Source organism: Neomonachus schauinslandi, chromosome 3, assembly GCF_002201575.2.
Source record: "Neomonachus schauinslandi chromosome 3, ASM220157v2, whole genome shotgun sequence".
NCBI classification, from domain to species: Eukaryota; Metazoa; Chordata; class Mammalia; order Carnivora; family Phocidae; genus Neomonachus; species Neomonachus schauinslandi.
The window spans coordinates 44,657,898-44,666,978 of record NC_058405.1 but is presented as its reverse complement, the minus strand read 5'-3'; the positions used below and the strand labels follow the sequence as shown (position 1 = coordinate 44,666,978).

Genomic DNA, 9,081 nt, shown 5'->3' with positions numbered 1-9,081 from the left:
CTCCTTTGTTCTTTGGACTTGCCTATGGTTCACCATAGCTTGCTTGTCCTGAATTGCAATTCCTCTGCTATTCAGGAATAAACCCATTTTGCCGTTAAAATAACTGGCTGTTTTGTTTTCAAGGTTGACACAATTTCTATACCTTTTACAATGCTGAAAATAGATGTATTTCTTGGAATTCTTTAAAGAAACTCTGTTGAGAACACTTACGAGATAATCATTTTTAGTTAGAGATTACTTAATTAAGGTAAGGGTATATAAACAGCTTGTACCACCCACAGGCAAAGTACTGTTGTTTGTCAGGGTAATGAAACTGGTTTCTGCTTAGAGAAAACCAGGCAGTCCTCACTGGAACTATTTCTTCTCAACAACAAGCACAACAACAACAAAAAGTCACTACGTAAAACATGTTTTTTAGGATGTGAATCATCATTTTGGAGGGTATCTTCATGGGGAGAGAACAGTCAGTTATTCCTGAGTCCTAGTATTTCCTTCCTTGTGGATAGAACTTCTATTACAATAATCTCCCTCTTCTTCCCTTTTTACTTCTCTTCAGGAAAAGAAGTATTTGATTTTTTTTTTTTTTTTTTGATATGCCAACTTGGGAGAAGAAACTGAACTTCACCCTCTTTTTTAAAGCGACCATGACCCTGCTCACAAGAAGCCTACATTACTTGTTCCTCTAGGTCAGTGGTTCTCAAAGTGTGTTCTCAGACCAAAGGCATCAGGGTTCTCTGGAGACTTGTGAGAATTTGTTATCTAAACAAGCCAAAGATGGCCTCTGAATATTGGCTCTATGTGTTTTCCCCTTCACAGCAGTATGGGACCGTTTAGCTCAATAGCCCACTGGCACCAAACCTAATTGTTTACACATCCAGTTGTTTTAAACAGAACCCTAAGAAATGAGCAGATTTTTAGCCATATAGATCCTGCCTGCTTTGCATACCCCATGAAACTGCATACAACATCTGCTGACCATAGATAAGATAAACACTGGAGCTATAAAGAAGACTCCAAGATGCTGCTGCACTTCAGAGCTCTATGACCCAGATTCTCGCCATGGGCAGCTGAACAACATCACCTAGACACATGATCCCCTCCCTTGGTAGTGGTCTCTGAATTGTCTCATGCTGTGAGAGACTTTCCCCACATGTGAACCTGTCAAAGTGTCACCCAAGTAAAGCTTGTTGTGTATGATTGCAATGGTCACATGTATCACATCTGTTCCCTAATCAACTCCCAAATCCTTGGAACTCACTACAGAATTACAGATTTCAGGCCCTGCCTCAGGCCTGTTGAGTCAGAAACTTTTAGGTGGGAACCAGTAATCCGTATTTTAATAAACCTTCAGGTGATTGTGTTGAATGCTGAAGTTTGAGAGCCACTAGCCTTTTACAGGGCAGGACACCCTTGGTCAGGCCTGCAGTTAGTTCTTTAGTATGTGACCTATGACCTGATAAGTCAGTTTCTGTATTAATAATTTGTTGCTGTGTAACAAATTTCCCTCAACATTTAGTGGCTTAAAATAATAAACATTTGTTATCTCACAGTTTCTATGGGTTAAAAATTCAGAATCAGCTTAGCTGGATGGTTTTGGCACTGGTTCTCATGTGGTTATAGTTAAGATATTGGTTGGGACCTCAGTCATCTGGTGGCTTGACTAGGAGGGTCTGATTCCAAGATGGCTCCCTCTCATGGCTGTTGGCAAGACCTCTCCCTTACCATGTGAGTATCTCCATAGGGCTACTTGAATAACTTAATGACATAGCAACTGGCTTGCCCCAGAGTGAGAGACCCAAAAGAAAACAAGATAGACGTTGTAGCATCTTTTATAACTCAGCCTCAGAAATCACATTTGCTATTTTCACAGTATTCTATTGGTCATACAATTCAGCCCTATTCAGTGTGGGAGAGCGCTTTGTAAGGACATGAGTGCCAGGTGGCAGGGGTCCTTGGGGGCCATCTTGGAGGCTGACTACCATAGTCTCTCTAAATCAGAAAGGAAATATTGGCCACGTAAGTTTCCCAAATGTCAACCTAAATAAAGAGGTAAACTGAGACAAACTAAAATTACCGGAAATTAAGTTTACTTGGGAATACCAGAGGAATTGCAATTCAGGAAACCCATGCTGTAACAAGCCACAGGTGAATCTGTGGAAGGTTTGGGGTAGGCTGTATTTATGGGCAAGGAATGCAAAGAGGAGGAAGTCTAGCCAGAGTCTAAGCAGTAAGTTCATTGGCTTGAGGATGTAGAAAGATTCTTGGCAGATGTTCACAGATCAAGAGGTAAGTCTTGGTCTTCTGTAAATCAAGCACTTAATGCCAATCAGTCTCTTGGTTCTTTACCTTTTTTAAAGATTTTATTTATTTATTTGATAGAGAGAGGGCACACGTGTGCGCACACACACATGAGCTGGGTGGGAGGGGCAGATGGAGAGGGAGAAACAGACTCCCCACTGAGCAGGGAGCCCTGATGTGTGGCTCAATGCGGACTGGAAGCAGGACCCTGGGATCATGACCTGAGCTGAAGGCAGACACTTAACCAGCTGAGCCACCCAGGTGCTCCCAGTCTCTTGGTTCTTAAGTTCCATTTTTCTGAAGGCACCTGTTGAGATTCTCCGTTTCATATCTTCTGTTTCCATTTTAGGTTGAAATCCTTTCACACAAGCATGGCATGTATCTATACTCAAAGGTGATATTTTGTTTCTGTTTGCTCATGGCCATGTTTCATTTGATTGCCAGCTTGGATGGGGAAAAGCAATGCTATTGACCCTCTCAAAACCTAATATGTAAAAAATTGTAAATCATGGTAATCCCTCCCATGCTTTACTAATTAACTGCCCACTATACATCTCTGTCAGGATGCCCCACAGCACTTCAAAATTAAACTCCTGGTATACCTTGCTAAACCTGTTTTTCTTTTATTTCCTTGTTATAGTCAGTAGCACCACCATCCATCCACCTGCCCAAGTCAGGAATCTGGGATACTCTTTTAAGGCCTGCTTCCTTCATGCCCCAAAGCCTGGTAATCATCCAATCCTGCTGACTTTACCTCCCAAAGAGCTCTTGAACTGCTCCACCTCCTTTCTTTACCACCACAATGCTTTTCTCTCAACAGCACTGATGTTACAACCACCAGCTGGGCTCCCTCCTTTCCCTGTAGAATAGTTTAGAGGTGTGACAGAGGGGCGGCAGGGGACCAGCTGGAGGTTGTAGTGTCAATAAGAAGAGAAGTGAACCAATCTGAGTGGTTTTTCTAAAGCATTCTCTTCCTTAGACCCCCGAATACCTCCCCTTTGTCCTGAAAGTCCCAGTTCCAAGTATGCCTACAAGGCCTTCATGACCTGGTGTGGTGTATACCTCCAGTTCACTCTCTTGCACGCTATGCTCAGACAGTCTGAACTTCCTTCAGACTCGTGATTGCCTATTTCTACTCACAACCATACGCGTTTTATTTTATTTCCCCTCCATCTGAAATGTCTTTTGCTTCATCCTATTCACTTGTGAAGCTTTTATGTGTTCTTCAGGGCTTGGTTTATATGTTCCCTTTCTGGGAGGTCTTTTCTGACTCCCACATTGGGGTAGAAGCTTTTCTATGGTCTCCCTCAGCATCTTATGGTTAACTAATCATAGCATGTACCAATATTGAGATGATGATTTATTTGAGTCTCTCTTCCACTGAATTGCATAGTACCTGAGGCAGGGACTGTGTCCTCCTAACTGTTGTATGCCCAGCCCTGTCCCAGGTTCAGCACTTGATACAACTTGTTGAATGAACGCTTTTGTATTTATCAGTTAACATATCTTTTGCTTATACTCTCAGTGGAGGATTGTCTACTTTGATTGATGACTCATTATTTCCTTTTATACTTTCCATCCTCCTTTTCTCCCTCTTGCCCCTGTACCTCCACCTGTACCTGTTTTCCCACCTCCTTTCTTCTCTTCATCCTTTCTGAAATACTTACTGAGCACCTGCTGTATTCCAATAAGTGTTCTTGTAAATTCTTTATACCATTTCTTCTCATCTTCTGCACTAGAGTTCTCCATTTGCTACTTTTCTATTTTTACCAAGAATGAGGCTGATTTTCAGGATCCTTCTTACCTATGTCTGCCCCTGTATTAAGTATAGCAGAGAAGACTTTGTGTGGAATCAGATGTGCTGCATTTGACCAATGCTGACGCACGTGTCTTGCTTTATTTTTTTCTTAAACGTACAAACATACCTGAGCGAACGGATCTACTAGGCGCCTTCTAGAGGACTGAACCCTGCAGAGCTTCACAGTGTGTGAGTAGATGTTATGTGGCTGTCTCTAACATTACAAATTATGGAGACTTAGGTGACAGTGTGGGTGCTGGTAAAGGGACTCTGAAAAAAGTAATCTCTGATTTATAGCATTTGCCAGTTTGTGTGGTATAAATACTCCAACCTTGGTTGATTTCAAGCTACCCATATAACCTCACTGAACATGGAGTTGGGAAGTGATGGGTAGAATTGGCTCTAGCCGCTTAGTATGAGCTGGTCCAGCACATCACTGCTGTGTCAGGGGGCACAGGCTTCCAGGAAGGGGGTGCTGTGCACCACCAGCACCTTGCTCTCTTTCGGAAACTTGCCCTACCCCCAGCAGAGTTGTCAGCTGGATTATCCTGATGCGATTAGAGGTACTCAGCTCAAGCTGGGCCAAGCAAAGTACTTTCTAAGAATAAACTTAGATTTGGAATTTGGCTGATGTCATGGACAGAGATGTAGATCAGGAGTTACAGTGGCCGTTTCCTTTCCACGGACTTAGAATAGAAAAACCCATCTGCAGCAAGAGAGAAGCAGCAACAGGAGATACGAAGAAGGAAGTGACTGGGTTTCTATAGCTCTTTAGTATCTGAGATGAGGAGTACCTCTGTGTATGGATATGAGAGACTGCCTGACTCTACCTTACTTTTGCTTAAGCTAGCTAGCACCATGTTATTTGAAGATAAAGATGTTGGGTGCCTGGGTGGCTCAGACGGTTGAGCGTCTGCCTTCGGCTCAGGTCATGATCTCAGGGTCCTGGGATCGAGTCCCGCCTCGGGCTCCCTGCTCCTTGGGAGCCTGCTTCTCCCTCTGCTTCTCTCTCTCTCTCTCTGTCTCTCATGAATAAATAAACTCTTTAAAAAAAAAGATAAAGATGTTAATAGTACAAAGGATCCGACTGAAAAATAACCATCACACCTTTCTTTTCTGTGTTCATCTTCCCAATTATTTGTTTAGAAATTAACATCTAAAATCATAAATTTTTGATTATAGGGTTTTTTTAAATTTATACATTTCTTTTAAAACCCCCCAAAACACTGGAGTGTGTTTCACCTAGAAACAGTTTATAGGACTAATAACTTTAATAATGAATAAGCAATACAATTCCTATCCATGAGGCAGCTGTGTGGTAAAGTTTCAAATAACCAAAAATAATAATAATAATAAAGTTTCAAATAATCAATTTATAAATTTGTTGCTTTTACTTTTATAAAAGTATTCATTTAATCCATGATATGAGTTGCAAAATTATTTCCAGATCTCTATAGATTATAAACTGTAGTTGAGTTTCAGTTACATAGCAGGTGAACATTTTAAGTGAACCATTACTTCAAAATACAGTATGTTAAAAATAATTGTTACAGTATAGGCACCAATGAAGAGAAATTTCTTGGCAGAGGACACAACCACAACTTACTCAAGTGTCTGTATTATTATAGAAAAAGAGGAAGTAATGGCCCTTTGACAAAAAACTGTATTCTTTACTTGAAGAACATCTTTCTTCTGATATTTGGCAATTGTTCAGATTTTTTTAAAATGACTTCTGGGCCAAAAAAAACCTGTGCAGATCCAAATAATAAAACATTGACTATCAAAACTAATTAACATCAATAATTCTACAACTACTAAAATATAGGTCCAATTCGGGACTTAGGCAGGCATAATATATATACTGGGTTTAAAAGAGAAAAGGTATTCCCCACGTAACAGTACCATAACTGAAAATTAACTGTACGGTCTAACTTTGTAGGGGCAGAGATCAGCCTGTACTATGGTTAATTTCTTTTTTTTTTTTAAGATTTTTATTTATTTATTCATGAGAGACGGGGAGAGAGAGAGAGAGAGAGAGAGAGAGAGAGGCAGAGGCAGCAGGAGAAGCAGGCTCCCCGCGGAGCAGGTAGCCCGATGCGGGACTCGATCCCAGGACCCTGGGATCATGACCTGAGCCGAAAGCAGACCCTTAACCATCTGAGCCACCCAGGCGCCCACTATGGTTATTTTCACATGAACTAGAAAATGCTTATTTAAATATCCTTTCAAAAATTAATACATCATGTTTATATACTGGATGATTACGAAGAACAAAAATGTATAAATAGTTTATAGGACATTTTACTCCCATGACAAAAATATGCTGGTGTGAGTTATATTCATACCTGTCGATCAGGTATTTAATTACATGATTCTCAGCTTTTTTTAAGCTCCCCAAATCCAAGCATATAATATGCGATATGAGTTGAAGATTTTAAAAATGAAGCCTGACTAACTCACCTAGTATTTTCAAAATCCCATCCATGGCTAATTAGTATTGCTTTACATTTCCAAACATGTCAAATAGGGTTAATTGCCTCTTCTAACAGAGAAGGTAAATACTGCACACCAGGAGATACCTCTGTTGCCTATAAATATTTCAAACACATGGCTCTCAAATGTGATCATCACTGAGCTGCCTGGGAGATCATCCCAACTTGGTAGTTATTACTTTTCCAGATTTCATTTCCAAGAGCTTATGAAAAGCCTCTGTTTTAAGAAGGTATAACTTGTTTCCACCCTCTGCCAATAGTCATTTTTAGAATATGTTGTGTGTTAAAACAAAAGTGTTTTGCAGCTTGATGATTTACAAAAGTTGAATGTTTAGGATGACTTTGAAAGACCTGTACGTTTCATGAGTGTTCATTCAACTAAAGATCACGACGTGAAAGGTATTCATCCCAGTAACTTAAGTAATAATGATACCTAAAAGCAAAACTGGATCTCAACATTTAGTAGAATACAGGCGAAACTATATATAGTAAATAGTCTCTTTAAAATATAAAGTGATAAACACCATCACAAATAGTTGAATAGCTTCTTCCAAATCTTCAATGCTGTGAAGATCCAAAAGGCACATAGAGCTCATGAGTTAAGCATTGTTAAGCCTGAAGTAACTTTGGTGGGTTTCTCTGGTTCTGTATGCAATAGAAGCCAATAATAAGTTCCTTTGGGGGATTCATCTGCTGAACACTTTCAAAATTTTTCAATTAATTTCTTCACTATTTTATCTGTGATGCCAGGACAGGTGGCTTCTGCCACAGCAATACTTTTCGCAAGTTCTTCAATTTCCTGATTCCTGCTAGCGTTATCCTCACCCTGCTCTTTAACTTGAGCAAACACAGGTGTGATTATCATAGACAAACAGCTCAGCGTTTGCACAAGATCTTGCTTTGCCCCATTCTGTGGTTTCTTTGGATTGGGCTTTCTTTCACATGGTGGTAAAGCTCCATTCAAGATGAGTATTATTTTCTTTGCTGGTGGATTCGGAATCAGAGCCCTCAGAATCAATTTCATCATCACTGTCCCCTTCTACCTTCCATCTCTTAAATTGAGCTATCAGTTCGGTCAAATAAGAAGTCTTCTTTGAAGGGCACCTGGATGGCTCAGTCGTTAAGTGTCTGCCTTCAGCTCAGGTCATGATCTCAAGGTCCTGGGATCGAGCCCCAGGTTGGGCTCCCTGCTCAGCAGGGAGCTTGCTTCTCCCTCTCCACCCTGCTTGTGTTCTCTCTCACTACCTCTGTCGCTATCTCTGTCTCTTTCTCTCAAATAAGTAAATAAAAATCTTTGAAAAAAAGAAGTCTTCTTTGAATTTTTTTACAATGAATTTGTGTTTCAGAAATACTTTAGCTGTAGGAGGAAATGATGGATCTTTGTTCAGGCAAGCATCAGTAAACTCCTTAAAGGACTTAGTAAAGTCTCCAACAAGAGTTGGAGGATTGTTTTTTGGAGTAAGAGACAGAACTCTCATTGGATGCATTTCAGGGTTAGGTGGCCCTCCCGTGGCTAGTTCAATAGCAGTAATTCCCAATGACCAAATGTGAGCTTTTGAGTCATGAGCCCCCTGTTGAATAACTTCAGGAGCCGTCCAAAATGGTGTTCCCGTCAAGGTAGTCCTTTTAATTTGTGTATTTCTCAGCTGGCCAGTAACTCCAAAGTCAGCAAGTTTAACATCTCCTTGTTCTGACAGCAAGACGGTGGCAGCTTTCATGTCTCAGTGAATTTTCTTTTTTGAATGCAGATAATCCAGACCTTTCAACATTTCCTTTAGCATGGTAGCGATCTGGAACTCCTCAAATGGACCAGCTCGAAGAAGACCCAGTGCTGAACCACCACCACCCAGGTATTCCATTACTATCCATAATTTTGAATGCTTTAAGAATGATCCATAGTATTTTGTTACATATGAGCTGTCACACTGACTCAGAACAGTTATTTCTTGCTGAATGTCTTCAGTTTCATCCTGGGCTTCCTCAAGGTCTACGATTTTAATAGCAACCACTTGCTGGGCACGGTTATCAATTCCTTTGAAAACTTCTCCAAAGGAGCCTTTCCCAATGTGTTCTAATGTTGTGAATAGTGCTTCTCGATCGGCTCTGTCATTCTGCATCCCGGGACCTTGGACAGCCGCCGGTGAGCGGGCCAGGAAGGCGACCCCTGCTGCGCGCTACGCCTGGGGTGGTGGCGCCCCGGGCTCGGGCTCGGACTCGCTCCTCCTCCAGGGGTAGCTCGGCAGCCCTCCCGGGCTTTTCCACCCAGGGCTCGGAAGGACTCACGGAAGTGGGGTGGGCGGTTCACGGAGCGGCTGTCTGGGACTCAGTCTATCTTTCTGGCGCGGTGGCTCCTCCTGCAGGCGGGGCGCTGTGTGTGACCGTGGCCTGGAACTGGGCTTGACTGATGCCACGCCTCTGTGCCTCCCCGCTCTATAATTATAGGTTTAAAGAAAGGAACGGTTCTTATATCAGAGAGGATCTCTTTCACTACAC

At 41.6% G+C, this 9,081-nt stretch overlaps 1 pseudogene; it reads right to left on the bottom strand.

Moving 5' to 3' along the window:
- Nucleotides 1–7,180: 7,180 nt before the first annotated feature.
- LOC110587643 lies at nt 7,181–8,753 on the bottom strand (annotated as a pseudogene).
- Between the last annotated feature and the right edge of the window lie 328 nt (nt 8,754–9,081).